The sequence below is a fragment of the Bubalus kerabau genome, chromosome 16 (assembly GCF_029407905.1).
Source record: "Bubalus kerabau isolate K-KA32 ecotype Philippines breed swamp buffalo chromosome 16, PCC_UOA_SB_1v2, whole genome shotgun sequence".
NCBI classification, from domain to species: Eukaryota; Metazoa; Chordata; class Mammalia; order Artiodactyla; family Bovidae; genus Bubalus; species Bubalus kerabau.
The window spans coordinates 23,720,865-23,741,036 of NC_073639.1; the positions used below are offsets into that span (position 1 = coordinate 23,720,865).

Below are 20,172 nucleotides of genomic sequence, written 5' to 3' on the forward strand. Positions count from 1 at the left end.
CTTTGTTGTTAGTGTATAGAATAGCAACAGATTTGTGTCTATTAATTTTGTATCAATGGTACCCGCCTCCAGTACTCTTGCCTGGAAAATCCCATGGACGGAAGACCCTGGAAGGCTGCAGTCCATAGGGTCGCTAAGAGTCGGACACAACTGAGCGACTTCACTTTCACTTTTCACTTTCCTGCATTGGAGAAGGAAATGGCAACCCACTCCAGTGTTCTTGCCTGGAGAATCCCAGGGATGGGGGAGCCTGGTGGGCTGCCGTCTATGGGGTCGCACAGAGTCGGCCACGACTGAAGTGACATAGCAGCAGCAGCAGCAACACATTTACTAACTTCAGTTCAGTTTAGTTCAGTTGCTCAGTCATGTCCAACTCTTTGCGATTTCATTGATTGGTAAACTCTAGTAATTTTCTGGTGGCATCATTAGGATTTTCCATATATAGCATCATGTCATCTGAAAACAATGAATGACAGTTTTACTTATGCTTTTCCATTTTGTATTCCTTTTATTTCTTTTTCTTCTCTTAATGCTGTGGCCAGGACTTCCAAAACAGTGTTGAATAAAAATGGTGAGAGTAGGTATCCTTGTCATGTTCCTGATCTTAGAGAAATGCTTTCAGATTTCCAGCATTGAGTATGATGTTAGCTGTTGGTTTTTTATGTATGGCCTTTATTATGCTGAGCTTGTTGTTGGTCTTCAGTCATTAAGTCATTTCTGACTCTTTGTGACCCTGTGGATTGAAGCACTCCAGGCTTCCCTGTCCTTCACTATCTCCCGGAGTTTGCTCAGACTCATGTCCAGTGAGTCAATGATGACATCCAAACATCTCCTCTGTTGCTTCCCCCTCTCCTCCTAACCTCAATCTTTCCCAGTATCAGGGTCTTTTCCAATGAGGTATATTCTGTGCCCATTTTCTGAAGAGATTTATCATAATGAATGTTGAATTTTATCAAAAGCCTTTTCTGTATCTATTGAGATGATTATGTGGTTTTTATTCTTCAGTTTGTTAATGTGGTATAACATATTGACCTATTTGTGGATATTAAACAGTCCTTGCAGCCCTGGAATAAATCCCACTTGATCATAGTGTATGATGCTTTCAGTGTATTGTTAGAGTCATTTTGCTAGTATTTTGCTGAGGATTTTTGCATCAGTGTTCATCAGTGATACCAGCTATAATATTCTTTCTTTGTGATATCTTTGGTTTAATCAGGGCAATGGTGGCCTCATAGGATGAGTTTGGAATTAATATTTTATTAAAAGGATTATTTTGCATAATACAGTAAATTGGAAAGCTTGCTATATTGTTATTTTCAAATGCTAAATATAAGGTGACAATTATCCTTCTTTGAAAGTCTGAAAGATCTCATCCTAAAATATTTTGGGATAATTATATGATAAATGATTTTATTTCTTGTCACTGTCTAAGTTTCCACCTTCCATCCTCCCCTTTCTTCTTTTTGCTTTTTTAAAATTAAATATAGTATGCATAAAAAAACTGCATAAACATATATAACACACACACACACACACACACACACACACATATATATATATATATGTACACACACATGCAGTTTATATTCCTCCCCTGTAAATGTATTAACTGGCTCAGAGTTTCTAAACTCTCTAGAAACTTAATACTAGCACTGTAGAAACTTAGTACCAAATTTTTGTTGAAGGCAGCCCAACTGGGTATTGTGGAATATTCTACAGCATCAATGATCTCAATCCACTAGATGTCAGCAGAAGATTCCTACCTCCTCTGTCCTCCATATACTTCTTATCCCCAGGTAACTGTGTCAAGCTCACATGCCTCTGCTGCTACTGCTGCTAAGTTGCTTCAGTTGTGTCTGACTCTGTGCGACCCCATAGATGGCAGCCCACCAGGCTCCCCCGTCCCTGGGATTCTCCAGGCAAGAACACTGGAGTGGGTTGCCATTTCCTTCTCCAGTGCATGAAAGTGAAAAGTCAAAGTGAAGTCATTCAGTCGTGTCCAACTCTTAGCGACCCCATGGACTGCAGCCTTCCAGGCTCCTCCGTCCATGGGATTTTCCAGGTAAGAGTGGAGTGCCATTGCCTTCTCCCACATGCCTCTAGATACTGCCAAATAGACAAATGATGAGGAGGGAAGGGGATCATCCCTGGGCAAGAATCACTATACTTCACTGACCTTTATGGTAATCACTTTCTTTATTCTTTTACCATGTAACCATGCATCCTTAAACATCATCAGGTAGTTTGGCTTGAAAAGAATTCTTTATAAAATAATTTAACCTATTAAATAGAATCTTGATCATGTTCATGGACCCCTAAAATAGCCTTTATAGGTAAACTGACTGTATAATGTCTAACTCATACTCGTACCACACTGGGACAGACTTAAACACAACTGGCCCAGTCAAGGGCTCCCTAGTGTCTCAGTTGCTAAAGAATCTGCCTGCAATGCAGGAGACCCAGGTCCTACTTCTAAGGGACATCAGAGGTGAACATTATCTTTACAGCCTCACACATTTAGGGCTTCCTTTTCCAATGGATAATTAAATATAAAATGAGAGCAGAATAATTAAAACAGGGTATCCCCAAGGGAAAAATGAGGTCCAACTCAAAGCATCAGGGATGAAAATTTGCATTCAGCTAATCTGGGTAATAATAAAAAGTTACATTCTTGACATAGTTTTCTCTAGCACTCCACATAACAACTATGTTCACATTAGCATGTATACTTACTAAAATAAATGTCTTCCAAGATTTGTACATAATTGCAAAAATAATCATTATCATCACGTTTAAGTGATTTGGGGTTTGTGTGTTTTATTGTGATATAATTCATATAAGATTCAATTCACATATATAACATTTAGCATATTTTTTGGTATATTCATAGATTTTTGTGTGCACCCATCATTATCTAATTTTCAAATATTTTTAATGCCCTAAATACAAACCTTGCACTATTTAACAGTCTCAGCCTTCCTCCCCCTTGTTAGGCAGTCACTAATGTACTTTCAGTGGTATGGATTGGTATGGATTTGCCTGTCCTGAACATTTCATTATAAATGGAATCAGATAATGTATGGGTTTTTTTTGTAACTGAATTTTTTGACATAATATAATTGTCTCAAAGTTCATTCATACTATAGCATATGTCAGTATGCCATTCCTTTTTATCATCAAATAATATCACTTTTATGTATATTTTACATTTTGTAAAATCCACTCATCGGTTGTATAATAAAGAATCTGGCTTCATTTTTGATGTTGGACTCCTGGCACTTTTAAGTTCTACCCATCTGGATTTCCCTTCTGCTTCACAGCTGAGTAAGCTAATTAGAAAGTCCAGGTTCTCCCTACTTTGGTACTGGAGGGAAAAGTCCCATACACAGGGACTCACAACCCAGCCTCATCCCCTTAGAACTGTAAAAATTTAAAATCAGTCTCTTATCTGGACTCTCTCAAGCCATTTTTGTACCCGCTCAGAAGTCATCTTGTTTACCCAGAAAGCCTCTTTGTATGAAAATAGGTTTTTCTGGACATCTATTCTCTTTAAGAGGAATAACCAAATAATTTTCTTTTTGCTATCTCAATAGTGTTCCTTGAGGCACAAAATTTTATAATTTTGACGAAGCCCAATTTATTTACTTTTTTTTTGTGCTTCTGCCATCATACATGAGAAGGTTTTAGATAACCCAAGCTCATGAAAGTTTACTCCTATCTTGTATGAGTTTTATAGTTTTGTCTTTTAGCTTTAGTTTATAATTCATTTTGAACTAACATTTGTATATGATATGAAGGAAGGGCACAACTCCATTCTTTTGTATGTAGATATCTAATTGTCTAACTACTATTTGTTAAAAGATTTATTCTTTCCTTATTTAAATTGACTTCCCACATTTGTGAAAAATCAACTGATAGCAAATGTAAGAGTTTATTTCTGATCTTTCAGTTTTATCTCATTAATCCTATGCCAGCATCATGTTTTCTTAATTAGTGTAGTTCAGTATTAAATTTTAAAACTTAAAAAGTAAGTCTTGCAACTTGTCCTTTTTCAGGATTACTTTGGTTATTCTAATCCCTTCCATCTCCATATGACTTTCAGAAATAACTTGTGACTTTCTGCAAAAGGAAAGCTGGAATTTTGATAGGGTTTAAGAATTGATGCTTTTGAACTGTGGTGTTGGAGAAGACTCTTGAGAGTCCCTTGGACTGCAAGGAGATCCAACCAGTCCATTCTGAAGGAGATCAGCCCTGGGATTTCTTGGAAGGAATGATGCTAAAGCTGAAACTCCAGTCCTTTGGCCACCTCATGCGAAGAGTTGACTCATTGGAAAAGACTCTGATGCTGGGAGGCATTGGGGGCAGGAGGAGAAGGGGATGACAGAGGATAAGATGGCTGGATGGCATCACTGACTGGATGGACATGAGTCTGAGTGAACTCCGGGAGTTGGTGATGGACAGGGAGGCCTGGTGTGCTGCGATTCATTGGGTCCCAAAGAGTCGGACACAACTGAAGGACTGAACTGACTGAACTGAACACTGAAGGAAAAGATTCATGTGGAGAATGTAGTCATCTTAGCAATATTAACTTTTAAATAGATAGTTTCTATTTTAAAACTATCTAAAATAACTTTTAAATAGAAGTTTCCCTATTCATTTCTTTCAACAATGTTTTACAGTTTTTGGTGTACAAGTCTTGCATATCTTTTGCTAAATTTTTTTCAAACTAATTTTTTCTCTTTGATATTGTACAGAAAAAAATTATTTTCCAGTTTTACTGAAGTACAATTAGAAAGTGTTTTCTTAATTATTTTTGGATTGTCCTTTGTTATGTATATAAATACAGCTGATTTTTTGTTTACTGATCCCACAACCTTTATTAGTTTGTTATTTTGTTTGAATAATTCTTTTGGTCATGCCTTTAGATTTTCTATACACAAGATAATATTATCTATGGATAGAGATAGTTTTACCTCTTTCTTTCCAACGTGGATGCCTCTTGTTTCATTTCCTTGACTAATTGTCCTCCCTAGAACCTCCAGTACAATGTCAAATATAAGTGATGATAACAGACATCCTTGTATAATTCATTACTTTAGGAGAAGAGCATTTAGTCTTTTATCATTAAATATGATGTCATCTGTGGGATTTCAAAGATGTCCTTTTAGAGGTTGAGGAAATTTCCTTCCATTCTTAGCTTATTGAGTGTTTTATCATGGAGGGCCATTGCATTTTGTCAAATGCTTTTTCTGCATATTTTGAGATAATCACGCATTCTTGCTTTTAATGCTGTCAGTATGGTATAGTACATTGGTTAATTTTACAATATTAAACCAGCTTTACAGTCTTGGCATAAGTCCCATTTAGTCATGCTGTTTAATCATCTTTGTATGTGTTAGATTCTATTTGCTAATATTTTTTGTGAGAATTTTGCATTTATGTTCTTAAGGGATATTTCTCTCATTTTTGTGATATCATTGTCTGATTTTGGTAACAGGACCTTGGAAAATGAATTGGTATGTGATTTCTCCTCTTCTATATTTTCATAGACGCCGGGAAGGATTGTTATTAAGTCTTATGTGAAAGATTAGTAGAATTTAAGAATGAGCAATCTGGTCCTGGGATTTTCTTTGGGGAAACTTTTTAAAAATTACTAATTCAATATATTTACTTGGTATACAGACCTATTCAGATTTTCTATTTTCTGGAACAGTTTTAGTACTTTATAGTTTTCTAGGAATCTACTTCATCTAAGTTATCCAGTTTGTCTGAATGCAGTTGTTTTTTGTATTACTCTATAATTCCTTTTATTTGTTTAAGATCAGTAGTAATGTTTCCCATTACTGATTTTGCTAATTTGAATCTTCTCTCTTCTTGGTCAATTTAAATTAAGCTTTGTTATTTAAAAAAAAGCCAAAAACGAACTTTCTATGGTGTATGCATTCTCTTTTTGGCCATGGCTCATATTTTTTTTTGATAAAAATTGAATAATTAAAATAATAACAGTGACAATCTTAGAAATCAGATGTCTCCTTGGATTTGTTTGTTGTTATTTTTTGGTGTTGTTGCTCTTGCAGTTTGTTTTTAGTGATTATACAGGAAAAATTCTCCAGAACCTATATTGTTTTGTGATATGCTACCACTGAATTCTCTGTTCAATTAGTTTAGTTGTCAACTAATAAATGAATAGAAATTTCCTTAAATACATTGAAAAACTCCCTGACCCCTCCCCTTGTCCTGTGTGTATGATTGGACATACTTTAATTACTCTGGCAGATTATAATTCTGCCTTAAACTACACATCTTTCTTGTACAGGGCCTTACAGTCAGCCAGAGTGAGAGTTTAAGGCCTTCTCAAATATCTCATGGTCTTGTGCACGGCTGTGGACGTGCAAGTGACCATCTATATTGTCAGAAGTATTGGAGAGGTTTTCAAAGCCCCCTACGGACATCTAATTTTCTAGATTTTTCAAATATATTTTTTTTTCTTGTTTGCTCAACTTTGTTTCACTGCTTCAAGCAATTTGCAGTTTTAAATAATTGCTGTTGATTATTTTTGACAAATACCCTGGGGATGGGGTTTTTCTCCCTGAGTGAGCTGTGAGTCAGTTCAAATAAGGACAAGTTCTCAAGGCAACTGCCAGATGGATCAGATAGAATGAATTCTCTGAGGTAAGTCTTTCTGGAGAGATATAAACCTATTTTGCCTGCTCATGGCTTGTAGGCTGTTGGTTTTCACTACTTTGGTCATGAAGCTATTGATTTGCAAAGCTACCTCAGAGCTGTGGGAGGTGATTTTTACAATAGGATAAGTTTATATGCTGCAGAGCTCTCTGTTCTAATATGGGATCCAGTCTTTTTATTGAATAAATCTCCTCAGGTTGTTGCAAGCCTTTAGTTAGCTTCCAGAATTCAGAAAAAGTTGATTCAAAAAATTTTTGTCATTGTTATTGCTTTTATGAAGCAACAGATTTTTCTGAGATTTTCACTGTCATTTTGGAAGTGCTTCCTCTCTTTTTAAAGAATTTAGGAATTTTGTGTTTTTCTAGAAGTCATATAGTTTATTAAGAATTTTCATATAACTAGGATAAAGCAAACATTATTTCTTGGTGTTTATCCAATATAACATTGTATTTTATATATTTTAAAAAATATTTATGTTTATTTATTTATTTTGCTGCCCCAGGGACTTAGTTACAGCATGAGGATCTTTAGTTATGGCATGTTAGCTCTTGGTTGTGGCATGCATGATCTAGTTCCCTGAACAGGGATTGGATTGGGTCCCTTGAATTGTAAGCAGGGATTCTTTTTTTTTTTTTTTAGCAGGGATTCTTAATTGGAATCTTAACTGGACTTAGCTCGACCACCAGGGAAGTTCTATTTTTATATTTCTTGATTATGCTTTTTTCCCAATGAATTTCAATATTTTAATTTTTCTTTTTGATATACTTTTTCTTATAATTAGTATGTATTAATTTTAATTTTAATCACCTTGCCTTTTTTTTAATTTATCTTGATTATTAGTTCAGTTACTCTTCTGATTAAATAAAAATGGCCATATTCATACAAGAGTTTTCCCCCAATAACTCTTCTTCTCTTCCTCAGTGATAGATCCTTGAATATTAATTGAGCAGATACAGCTCAGAATAAAGACAAAAATTTCCAACTATCCTTACATCGTGCTCATGTAGTAATTGCATGTGCAGTTTCTGGGTCATGCCTTTGAAGGGAGCTGTTGTCTTTCTTCCCGTGTTTTTGCTCATTCTTTTTCTGCAAAGCAAACATGACGGCTAATGCTAGAACACTCATTTTGGCGCAACAGGCTGGAAGGATACGACTAGGCTCAGGTTGATAGACTAATTCTGGATTTCTTATTTTCAGAATTTTTTCTTTAATGGAAACGAGAGAAAATTCCGTCTTGCTTAAACTACTGTTGTTATAGAGGTTCTGTCACTTACAGATGAAACTAATCCTAACAGAAACAATCCCAAAGTACTGGTTTGATTACATCCTATATGTTAAATGTAGTGTTACTTTTAATACTTTCCAAGAAATCTCATTTCTATGTGATTCTATTATTTGCACGGCTATTATTCAGGAAAGTCTCATTTTATTAAAATTGAAAATTAATTTTGGTTTAGTTTTTGTAATTTATTTCTAAGTTTCTCTCTCTCTCTCTTTTTTTTTTTGCTATATAACAAGTAAAATTCTGCTTTTTGAAGCACATTTTGGACATCTTTCTTGGTAGAATAGTAAAAGGGCACATAAAATAAATATATCACACAGGGAGAAGATTTTGCCTGTGGAATGCCCATATAAGGAACTCTGTGACTGCTCTCCAGTGAAATAATAACCAGAGAAAATTAAGTTAAAAACAACTAGTCATTGTCTTTGAAAGTTATCCTTAGGGCATACAACCAATGAATGTGTGTGTGTGTGCGCGCTCACACACACACACACACACACAGTCATGTCCAACTCTGTAACCCTATGGACTGTAGCCTGCCAGGCTCTTCTGCCATGGGATTTCCCAGGCAAGAATATTGGAGTGGGTTGCTGTTTCCTTCTGCCAATCCCTGACAAGTAACAGATGTTGTAGTTTAGGCAGGACAGGCTGAGAATACTCTTATATTTACTGTCAGTTCAAAGTGTGCATGAAAACTCAGTGGTGGAAAGAATCGTCTTTCAACCCATGGTGCTGGCACAACTGGATAGTCACAGGCAAAAGACTGAGGTTCGACCGTCTTCATACCATATACAAAAATTAACTCAGATCATAGACCTAAGTATAATAGAACTATAAAGCTCAAAGGAGAGCATAGGAAATCAGCAAAGCATTTAAGTAGATATTTCTTTAAAGATAATATACAGATAGTCAATAAGCACATAAAAAAGATTCTCAACAAAAGATGTTCCAGTGTTACTACAAAAATGCAAATCAAAACTGCAATGAGAGACATATGCTTCACGTATGTTTGAATCGCTGAAGAAAAGGCAGTAAATGTTGGTAAGAATGTGGAACAACTAGAAATTTTGCAAAAAAAATGAATGAAATAACGAAAATGTGCTACAATTTGGATTTACCTTGAAAACATGCTAAGTGAAGAGAGTCAATCAAAAAATATAGATAATGTGTGATTCATTTATATTGTGCTTTGCAACTCAGTCTTTGTGCTTTGTAACTACTCAGTCATGTCTGAGTCTTTGCAACTCCATGGACTGCAGCCGGCTTGGCTCCTCTGTCCATGGGGATTCACCAGGCAAGAATACTGGAATGGGTTGCCATGCCCTCCTCCAGGGATCTTCCCAACCCAGTAACTGGACCTTGGTCTCCTATGTTGTAGATGGATTCTTTACCAACTGAGCCACCAGGGAGGCTCTCATTAAATGTTAAGAATAAGCATATATATATATATATATGGAAAGCAGATTACTGATTACCTAGAAATAAATACACAGCTAAATCACAGTGAATATATTATCTGAAAGAACACTTAACTTTTCTGTTTAAGCTACTGGGAATATTCTGGGGATATATATTGGTTCAGCCAAACCAAGCCTATCCTGACTAATAAATCTGATACCATTATCTGTTAAAAGATTCTATGAGAATCTCTAAAATATTCTTCTACTAAAATACCATTTATAGATATCTTTATAATTTTGGAGACTGTATTTTTTTTAATTGTCCATGAGTCATGTGGAAAATAGAAGATTATTATAGCAATAAAGATCCTTTCTTCCTAGAGTATAAAATAAATATGTAGTTTTCCAACATGTCTTAATCAGTTGGGGGCTGGTATAACAGAATGAGATAGATTTGATGGCTTTCACAGCAAACATGTATTTCTCATAGTCGTGGGGGCACAAGTTTAAAAAAACCAGCTGAGAAAGTCATCATGGTTGGCTTCTTGATGAATCCCCTCTTCCTGGTTTATGGATTACTTTCCTCCTCTTGTGTCCTCACAGAGCAGGGATTATTATTTTGCCTACCACAAACAGCACCCTTTAACTTTCTGTGATGATGGTTCATTTTATTTGTCACACAACTGAGGGACTAACACACTAACTACACCACTAGGTACCCAGATATCATCGGGTCAAACATTATTCTGGGTGTGTCTGTGAGGGTGTTTCTGGATTAAATTAATATTTGTATTGGTAGTCTGAGTAAAGGGAATTGTTCTCACTAATATGGGTAGGGCTTATCCAATCAATTGATGTGTAATTCCAGTCTGAGACTGTCTGAAATTGAAGGGCTGAGAACCAGGAAAGCCAGTGGTTTAAGCCCCAGTCTAAAAGCCAAGAGGCTCAAGACCCAAGAAGAGCCAATGATACAGTCCAGGTCCAAAGACCAGAAAGACCAATGTCTTACAATCTGTCAGGTTAGGGGAGTTTCCTCTTACTCAGCCTTTTGTTCTATTCATGTCTTCAGTTGATTATTCAGATCATCCAGGTGGGTCTAGTGAAATCCCAGGGATTTTTAACGGTGGAAGAGAGAGGCAGTGATGATCAGAGTCCATTGTTTCTGATGAGAAATTAGTCTTCATCCTTATTGTTAATATTACATGTGTAATTAGCTTTTTCTTGGCTTCTTTTAAGATTTTCTTTTTATCTTTTGTTTCTAGCAGTTTGATTATGATATATTCAGGTGTATATATGTCTTTTTATCCTTCTTTTTATCCTTCTTGGTGTATACTGAGATTCTTGGAGCTGAAGGTAGTTGTTTTCTATCAAATTTTGGTTAGATATTTTGGTTATTGTTTCTTAAGTATTTTTGTTCCAGCGTTTCTGGAACTCTAACCACATGAATGTTAGATGATGTGTTACAGTCTCTCTCATGGGTCATTGAGTTATGTGCAATCATTGTTCTAATATTGTATTGTTATAATAAATAATATTTTATTATTTCTCTATATGCTTAAGTTTGGATAGTTTCTATTAACTTGTCTGCAGTTTACTGATCTTTTCTTTTGCAGAAAGAATATAAGGTCTAAATATAAGGTTTCTATAACTTCTGAGATACTTCATTGTTTAACTGATTATATACACCTTTTTTCTGGTCATTTTAAACATATTTATAATAGTTATTAAATATCACTGTCTAATTCTAATATCAAGATCCTCTTCAGATCAGCATCTATTGATTATGGATAATATTTTCCTGCTTATTTGCATAACTAAAATTTGATTTACCACTAGACGCTGTGGATGATATGCTGCAAAAACTTCATATATTTTTTCTTAAAGAAAATTGACTTTGTTCTATCAGACTATTAAATTTTAAATTGCCTTGCTCTGGTGAAACCTGGATTGTAGGGTTTGTTAGAATAGCAGACCAATTTCAGTTTTGTACTTTAACATAGGGAGTGACCCTGAGTCCTTGGATAAGTTCCTCCTTTTGAATATGTTGTCCTTTCTGGGGTAACAGTGTTTATCAAGCTTCCTTAACTTGGTAGAACTTGATGGGGTCTGCAAACTATGCCCCAGGTACTGGGCAGCTGCTAAAAATTTCTATTTAGCTCTTTAGCTACCAGGTACTGCTTTCTGTTGGATTCTTGAGAATCTCTTTTGTGTTTACACAGATTAAGAGCCAGCTAAAGATTTGGCGGAAATTTACATGCTGATTTTAAAACTGCACAATTTACAGTTAGCTCTTTACAAGATTGCACATTGCAATTTTCACTTCTAGAAACACCAGTATCCAACTTTTGATAGTGTCTCAGCCCTGGGAGACTTTAGCTTTCTTCTCCAAGTACCATACAAACCAGGTCATGCTTTCATGGCCCTGGATATCAATCAGTATGATTTTCTTTTCTCCTATGAGCCACACCTCCTGCCCCCCCTCCCCATTTCTGCTACACTTTGTTCTTTCTCCAGTAACTTTTGACAGTTGTCTTTATATTTTTCTTCAATGAGGTTTTCATTGTTATTTTCTGGAATTTCAATGCTAGACAGGCTGATATATTGTTCAGTTCAGTTCAGTTCAGTCGCTCAGTCATGTCCGACTCTTTGCGACCCCATAAATCGCAGCACACCAGGCCTCCCTGTCCATCACCAACTCCCGGAGTTCACTGAGACTCACATCCATTGAGTCAGTGATGCCATCCAGCCATCTCATCCTCTGTCGTCCCCTTCTCCTCCTGCCCCCAATCCCTCCCAGCATCAGAGTCTTTTCCAATGAGTCAACTCTTCGCATGAGGTGGCCAAAGTACTGGAGTTTCAGCTTTAGCATCATTACTTAGGCAAAATTCACGGAGAAGGCAATGGCACCCAACTCCAATACTCTTGCCTGGAAAATCCCATGAATGGAGGAGCCTGGTAGGCTGCAGTCCATGGGGTAGCTAAGAGTCAGGCACGATTGAGCAGCTTCACTTTCATGCATTGGAGAAGGAAATGGCAACCCACTCCAGTGTTCTTGCCTGGAGAATCCCAGGGTTGGGGGAGCCTGGTGGGCTGCCGTCTATGGGGTCGCACAGAGTTGGACACGACTGAAGCAACTTAGCAGCAGCAGCAGCAAGCAAAATTTACAGTTTTTTTTAAATTAAAAAATAATTATCTGGTCAAACAGTTATTTTATCAAGCACACTAACAGTGTTTTAAAGACTTGTCTAGTATGACAGCAGAAACATAGGTAGCAAAGAAAGATAGATAAACATATCAAAATTAAAGGTTTTGTGTATCAAAAGACATTATCAAAAGAGTGAAAACACAGCCCACAGAATGGGAGAAAACATTTGGAAACCATGTATCTGATATGGGAATAATATCCAGGGTATAGAAAGAACTCATATGACTCAGCAACAAAACAAACAACACAGTTAAAAAATATGCAAAGGATTTAAATAGACATTTTCCTACAAAGAATATGTACAAATGGCCAAGAGCGTGAAAAGATGCTTAACATCAGCAATTATAATGGAAATGAAAATCAAAACCTCAATTAGATATCTCTTCATATTCATTATAATGGCTATAAACAAACAAAAGATAGAAAATAAAAATGCTTACATGAATGTGGAGAGATGGGAACATCATTCACATTCGGTAGGAATGTAAAATGATACAAATCCTGTGAAAACTTGGCAGTTTCTTAAAAATTTAACACAAGTTATCATATGATCTGGTAATATCCTAGGTATATACCCAAAAGAATTGAAACCAGAGTCTCAAATAGATACTTGTATGCTGTTGATATTGTTTAGTTAACAAGTCATGTCAGACTCTTTGTGACCCCATGGACTATAGCCTGCCAGGCTCCTCTGTCCATTGAGTTTTCCAGCAAGAATGCTGGAGTGGGTTGTCATTTCCTTTTCCAGGGGATCTTCCCGACCTAGGATTCAAACTTGGGTCTCCTACTTGGAAGGTGGATTCTTTACCACTGAGCCACCTGGGAAGCCAGGTACTTGTATACCATTGTTCATAGCAGCATTATTCTAGCTAAAAGGTGGAGACAACCCAAAAGTTTACCAGCAAATGAACTGATAAACAAAATGTGCTGCTGCTGCTGCTAAGTCACTTCAGTCGTGTCCGACTCTGTGTGACCCCAGAGAAGGCAGCCCACCAGGCTCCCCCGTCCCTGGGATTCTCCAGGCAAGAACACTGGAGTGGGTTGCCATTTCCTTCTCCAATGCATAAAAGTGAAAAGCGAAAGGGAAGTCACTCAGTTGAGTCCGACTCTTCATGACCCCATGGACTGTAGCCTACCAGCCTCCTCTGCCATGGGATTTTCCGGGCAAGAGTACTGGAGTGGGGTGCCATCGCCTTCTCCAAAACAAAATGTGACACATACATAAAATGGAATGTTGTGTATGTTAGTGACTCAGTCATGTCTGACTCTTTGCAATCCCATGGACTGTAGCTTGCCAGGCTCCTCTCCATGAAATTCTCCAGGCAAGAATACTGGAGTGGGTTGCCATTCTCTTCTCCAGGGGATCTTCCCAACCCAGGTATTGAACCCGGTCTCCCACATTGCAAGCAGATTCTTTGTCATTGTTGTTCCATTGCCAAGTCATGTGCAACTCTTGGAGACCCCATGAACTGCAGCATGCCAGGCTCCCCTGTCCCTCACCATCTCCTGGAGTTTGTCCACATTCATGTCCCTTGCATTGGTGATGCCATGCAACCATCTCATCCTCTGTTGTCCCCTTCTCCTTCTGCTTTCAATCTTTCCCAACTTCAGGGTCTTTTCCAGTGAGTCAGCTTTTTGCATCAGGTGGCCAAAGTATTGGAGCTTCAGCTTAAGCATCAATCCTTCCAATGAGTATTCAAGGTTGATTTCTTTTAGGATTACTGGTTGGATCTCTTTCCTGTCCAAGGAACTCTCAGAGTCTTCTCTAGCACCACAGTTTGAAAGCATCAATTCTTTAACACTCTGCCTTCCTTATGGTCCAGCGCTCACAACCATCTGTGACTGCTGGAAAGACCATAGCCTTGATTATACGGACTTTGTTGGCAAAGTGATGTCTTTGCTTTATGGCATACTGTCTAGGTTATTCTCTACCACCTAATTATTTTGGCAATTTAAAAAATTGTAAAATTCTGGTACACATAGATGAATCTGGAAGTCATTATAAGTGAAATTAAAAAGACTTGAAAAGACAAATATTGTGAGATTCCAGTTACATGAGGTCCCTAGTATAGGCAAATTCATAGAGATAGAAACTAAAATAGAGGTTTTAGGGGGCTATAGAGAGGGGGTATGAGGAGTTATGACTTAATGAGCATGGAATTTCTGTTTGAGATGATGAATAAGTTCTTGAAATTGATAGTGGTAATGGTTACAAAACATTATGAATGTACTTAATCTCACTTAAAATGTTTAAAATGGCGAAGTTTTTATCATGTGTATGAGACCACAATTTAAAAAAATATATACCTTTAAAATGTGAAGACTTCTTGCAAGTGAGGATATTCAATGGTAGTTGAAGAAATTGAACAGTGTTTACACCCAGAGAAGCATTGTAAAAAGCAAGTAGAAAGCCAACCCAAACCATCTTGTGAAAATAAGAAAATATTTGGTGAGATATACTTCTGAAATCGAAGAAGGCAATGGCACCCCACTCCAGTACTCTTGCCTGGAAAATCCCATGGACGGAGGAGCCTGGTAGGCTGCAGTCCCTGGGGTCGCGAAGAGTTGGACACGACTGAGCAAATTCACTTTCACTTTTCACTTTCATGCACTGGAGAAAGAAATGGCAACCCACTCCAGTGTTCTTGCCTGGAGAATCCCAGGGATCGGGGAGCCTGGTGGGCTGCCGTCTATGGGGTCGCACAGAGTCGGACACGACTGAAGCGACTTAGCAGCAGCACTTCTGAATTATGTCGTGTCATATTGCTCCGAATGTATTTAAGTTCTTGTAGAAATAGTATGTGTCTTATTCTGACCCACACATTCATATTTTCTTGACAATGTTTCAGATTCCTATTTCTTTTATACATATGATTTTATTTTCTTTTTGCCCTTCCACATAAATTTACATCAGTAAGTCCCTCCACGTGGATTCACACATGTTTGACAGGTTTGTTATTGTTCAGTTGCTAAGTGGTGTCCGACTCTTTGCAACCCCATGAACTGCAACGCGCCTGGCTTTCCCTGTCCTTCACTACCTCCCAGAGTTTGCTCAGACTCATGTCCCTTGAGTCAATGATGCCATCTATCCATCTCATTCTCTGTTACCCCCTTCTCCTGTCCTCAGTCTTTCTCAGCATGAGGGTCTTTTCCAGAAAGTCAGCCTCTTCCCATCAGGTGGCCATAGTATTGGAGTTTCAGCTTCAGCATCAGTCTTTCCAGTGAATATTCAGGGTTGACTTCCTTTAGGATTGACTGGTTTGATCTTCTTGCTGTCCAGGGGACTCAAGAGTCTTCTCCAACACCATAATTCTAAAGCATCATTCTTTGGTGCTCAGTCTACTTTATGGTACAGCTCTCACATTTGTACATGATTACTGGAAAAATCATAGCTTTGACTCTATGGACCTTTGTTGGTAAACTTATGTCTCTGCTTTTTAATACACTGTATAGGCTTGTCATAGCTTTTCTTCCAAGGAGTAAGCATTTTTTAATTCAGTGTATGCAGTCACCATCTGCAATGATTTTGGAGCCCAAGAATATAAAAATCTGTCACTGTTTCCACTTTTTCTCCATCTATTTTCCATGAAGTAATGGGACCAGATGCCATGATCTTAGTTTTTTGAATGTTGAGTTTTACGCCAGCTTTTTCACTCTCCTCTTTCTCCCTCATCAAAAGACTCTTCAGTTCTTCATTGCTTTCTGCCATTAGAGTGGTATTATCTGCATATCTGAAGTTGTTGATATTTCTCCTGGAAATCTTGATACCAACTTCTGAGTCATCCAACCTGGCATTTCACATATAAGTACTCTGCATATAAGTTAAAAAGCAGGGTGACAATATATAGCCTTGATGTACTTCTTTCCCAATTTTGAACAAGTCTGTTGTTTCATGTCCCCTTCTAACTATTGCTTCTTGACCTTTATACAGGTTTCTCAGGAGGCAGCTAAGGTAGTTTGGTATTCCCATCTCTTTAAGAATTTTTCACAGTTTGTTGTAATTCACGCAGTCTAAGTTTTAGTATAGTCTGTGAAGCAGAAGTAGATATTTTTCTGGTATCCCCTTGCTTTTCTATGATCCAATGGATGTTTCCAATTTGATTCTCTGCCAGTTTGGTTCCTCTGCCTTTTCTAAATCCAGCTTGCACATCTGGAAGTTCTTGGTCCATGTACTGTTGAAGCCTAACTTGAAGGATTTTGAGCATTACCTTGCTAGCATGTGAAATTAGCATGATTGTATGGTACTTTGAACATTCCTTGGCATCGTCCTTTTTTGGGACTGGAATGAAAACTGTCCTTTTCTAGTCCTGTGGCCACTGCTGAGTTTTCCAAATTTGCTGATATATTATGTGCAGCACTTTAACAGCACCATTTTTAAAGATTTGAAATAGCTCAGTTGGAATTCCAACACCTCTTATAGCTTTTTTTCGTAGTAATGCTTCCTAAGACCCACTTGACTTCACACTCTAGGATGTCTGGCTGTAGGTGAGTGACCACACAATTGTGGTTATCCAGGTCATTAAAACCTTTCTGACTGGTTGTACAATAGTGTTTATGTATTGTGCAATTGTAGTAGGGAGCCTGGTGGGCTGCCGTCTTTGGGGTCACACAGAGTCAGACATGACTGAAGTGACTTAGCAGCAGCAGTTCATATAACTAGATATAAAATAAGTCTTGTTTTGGTAGGTTATCAATCCTATTCTTGTATTATATAAATGTTTTTTTAGATATATGATTAATTAATGCTTAATGAAGACTTTTTTTTGGATAGACTCTTTTTAACTCTTAGTAACTGCTATGGCTACCCGAGTCATCCAAACTCTTTGGCTATTAATTTTCCAGTAGTTCTCCAACTATTAGCTCCATTTGTTTCCATCTAGTCTCTTGCAGCTGCTAAAGAGTATTTTTGGTTGTTATTATAAAATCTTATAGATGTACTTAAAAGCTATTTAGTAGATTTCTACTTCAGAAATAACTCAAATATTTGATAGAGTGCACAAGGGGCATTGTACATATGGAAGTACCTTCTTAGTTCTTGTAACTATATTGTTCCTTTAGTGTCTTTGTGTTCATCGATGCAATGGACATAAGTTTGAGTAGGCTATGGGAGTTGGTGATGGACAAGGAAGCCTGGTGTGCTGCAGTCCATGGGATCGCAAAGAGTCAGACACAACTGAGCAACTGAACTGAACTGATCTCAATTTTTATCCTTAGGGAGCCTCTTTCCATTAAGCATATCTCTCTTTTCTTCTTCATTGTCATGTAATTCCACTTTGAATTCTGTCCACAATTTAGTATTTCCTGACAAGGAGCTTACTCTTTAGAGGAGTGTTTCTATAACTTATGCAATGTTTTTTAAAAATCCAAGACTATTATCTCATTCTTTTATTTCTCATATAGTCTATAACATTGAATTGTAGCTTTAGGTTAGAAGAATATGAAAAATAATCACTGCCGTTCAGTCACTCAGTTGTGTCTGGCTCCTTATGACCCCGTGAACTGTAGCATGCCAGGCTTTCCTGTCCTTCCCCATCTTCTGGAGCTGGTGCAAACTCAAGTGCATTGATTCTGTGATGCCATCCAACCATCTCATCATCTGTTGTCCCCTTCTCTTTCTGCCTTCTATCTTCCCTAGCATCAGGGTCTTTTCTAATGAGTTAGCTCTTCACATCAGGTGGCCCAAGTATTGAAGCTTCAGCTTGAGCATTAGTCCTTCCAATTCAGGGTTGATTTCCTTTAGGATTGACTGGTTTGATCTCCTTACAATCCAAGAGACTCTCAAGAGTCTTCTCCAACACCACAGTTCAAAGGCCTCAATTCTTTGGCACTCAGCCTTCTTTATGGTCCAACTCTCACATCCATACATGACTACTGGAGAAACCATAGCTTTGACTAGATGGACCTTTGTCTGCTTTTTAATATGCTATCTAGTGATGTCTCTGCATTTTGATACACTGTCTAGGTCTGTCATAGCTTTTCTTCCAAGGGGCAAGCGTCTTTTAATTTCATGGCTGCAGTCACCATCTACAGTGATTTTGGAGCCCAAGAAAATAAACTTTCTTACTGTTTCCATATTTCTCCACCTTAGGCTAGAAGAATATTAAATATAATCAATAATATTTATGATTGCCAAATTTTGCTAATGAAAATACAAGACACCCTGTTAAGTTAGAGTCTGAGATTTACAACAGATACATGTTTTTAATATAAGTATATTCATTGCAATATTTGGGACATATTTATACAGAAATTTTTTGATTTTTTTTCAATATAAAATTAATATTTAACTGGATGTCTTATATATTTTTATCTGGCAATCCTACTGATAATCATACCTAAGATAAAGATAAGATCAATTTCCCTCAGGGTGATAATTTTTCAGAAACTTATGATTTCTAAATTTCAAAGTATTTCTCATGGCAAATAATATTCAAATTTAATACTTTCCAATGAACAGCTCTATAGCAAGCTCTTAAAACATTTTAAAAGGTCAGTATTATATTGTCATTAGAACATTTCCTGAGTTTTTTCAGTGAGTAAGTCATAATTCTTTTAAAAATCTGCAGTTTTATGTATGTGGAATTAAAATGAAGCAAAGAAATATGAATCAAAACTAATACAATTATGTAAAGTTTAAAAATAAAATAAAATTAAAAAAAAAAGAAATATGATCATAGCTATCACTAGATTTGTTGGATTTCATATAACATGTGCACAAATATGTTTCCGTTTTGTAAAGAATAAAGCAAAACCTGCAAACATTTTTATAGAACTACATTGTTTTAGAAAAATAGTTTTTATCATGAAAATTAAGACCTATGTGCACATCAACTTTGAAACAGATTTTCCCCTCCCCAAATTTGGCTTTTTAGAGCTAAAAGGAAAGGGCTTCATAGCTCTTTCATATCATGTACTCTAAACAAGTACAGCCTAAAGCACAATTTTACAGCTAAATTTTAAGCCCCTGTGAAATGGGGTTTCTAATGGAAATGCTGACAGACTGCTAGCTGCAGGGACATCTCAGGCACCATTATAATAAATGGGTCTGAGGGAGACATGATACAGGCCCCCAGGTAATTAATGGCAAGAGTAAAATAAAATATAGGCACACTATCCCACTGAGAGCATGATGCAATGGAAGAAACTTGTAATAAAACACAAAGAATGTCTTCAGCAAAGAACTGTGAGCAAAGACTTGTAAAATAAATCATGAGCTGGGACTGTAGCTATAAGCAGTCATTGCATATTCCTTTATAATTAGGATTTTTTAAGAACACACCATAAAAATCATTTTTTGGCTAAGGAAAATTACTCTGTGTAATGGATTGAGAAGTCAGTGAAATATAAACTCAACTACTCAAGCAGCTAATAATAACCAGGGCTTTCCATTTGGTAAGTCTAGCTGTAAAAAGTCCAAGATTGTGGCTCCATTTTTTAGAAGAAATGAGTGTCATATATATTCTTAAACTCTGGAGACCAAGAAGGTTCTAAGAACTTGAGGCCATAATTCTCCTTAACCTTTGGAATCTGTAGTCGTTTTTGGTTCATTGTTTTGGTTTGTTTTGTTTTAATTAGAGGATAGCTGGTCACAAGTTAAGTGA

The 20,172-nt window shown here is 37.0% G+C and overlaps 1 long non-coding RNA gene across 6 annotated transcripts in view; it reads left to right on the plus strand.

Moving 5' to 3' along the window:
* LOC129630391 (uncharacterized) overlaps positions 1-20,172 on the plus strand; it is a 199,084-nt gene that overhangs the window by 117,551 nt on the left and 61,361 nt on the right. Inside the window, exon 4 of one of the 6 annotated variants that reach the window (XR_008703663.1) lies at positions 4,056-5,536. The exons of 4 other annotated variants lie outside the window; for them this stretch is intronic. This is a non-coding gene — a long non-coding RNA (uncharacterized LOC129630391). Of the gene's footprint in view, positions 1-4,055; positions 5,537-20,172 lie in introns of those variants that run through there. One more of the 6 variants, XR_008703662.1, reaches the window with a different exon arrangement.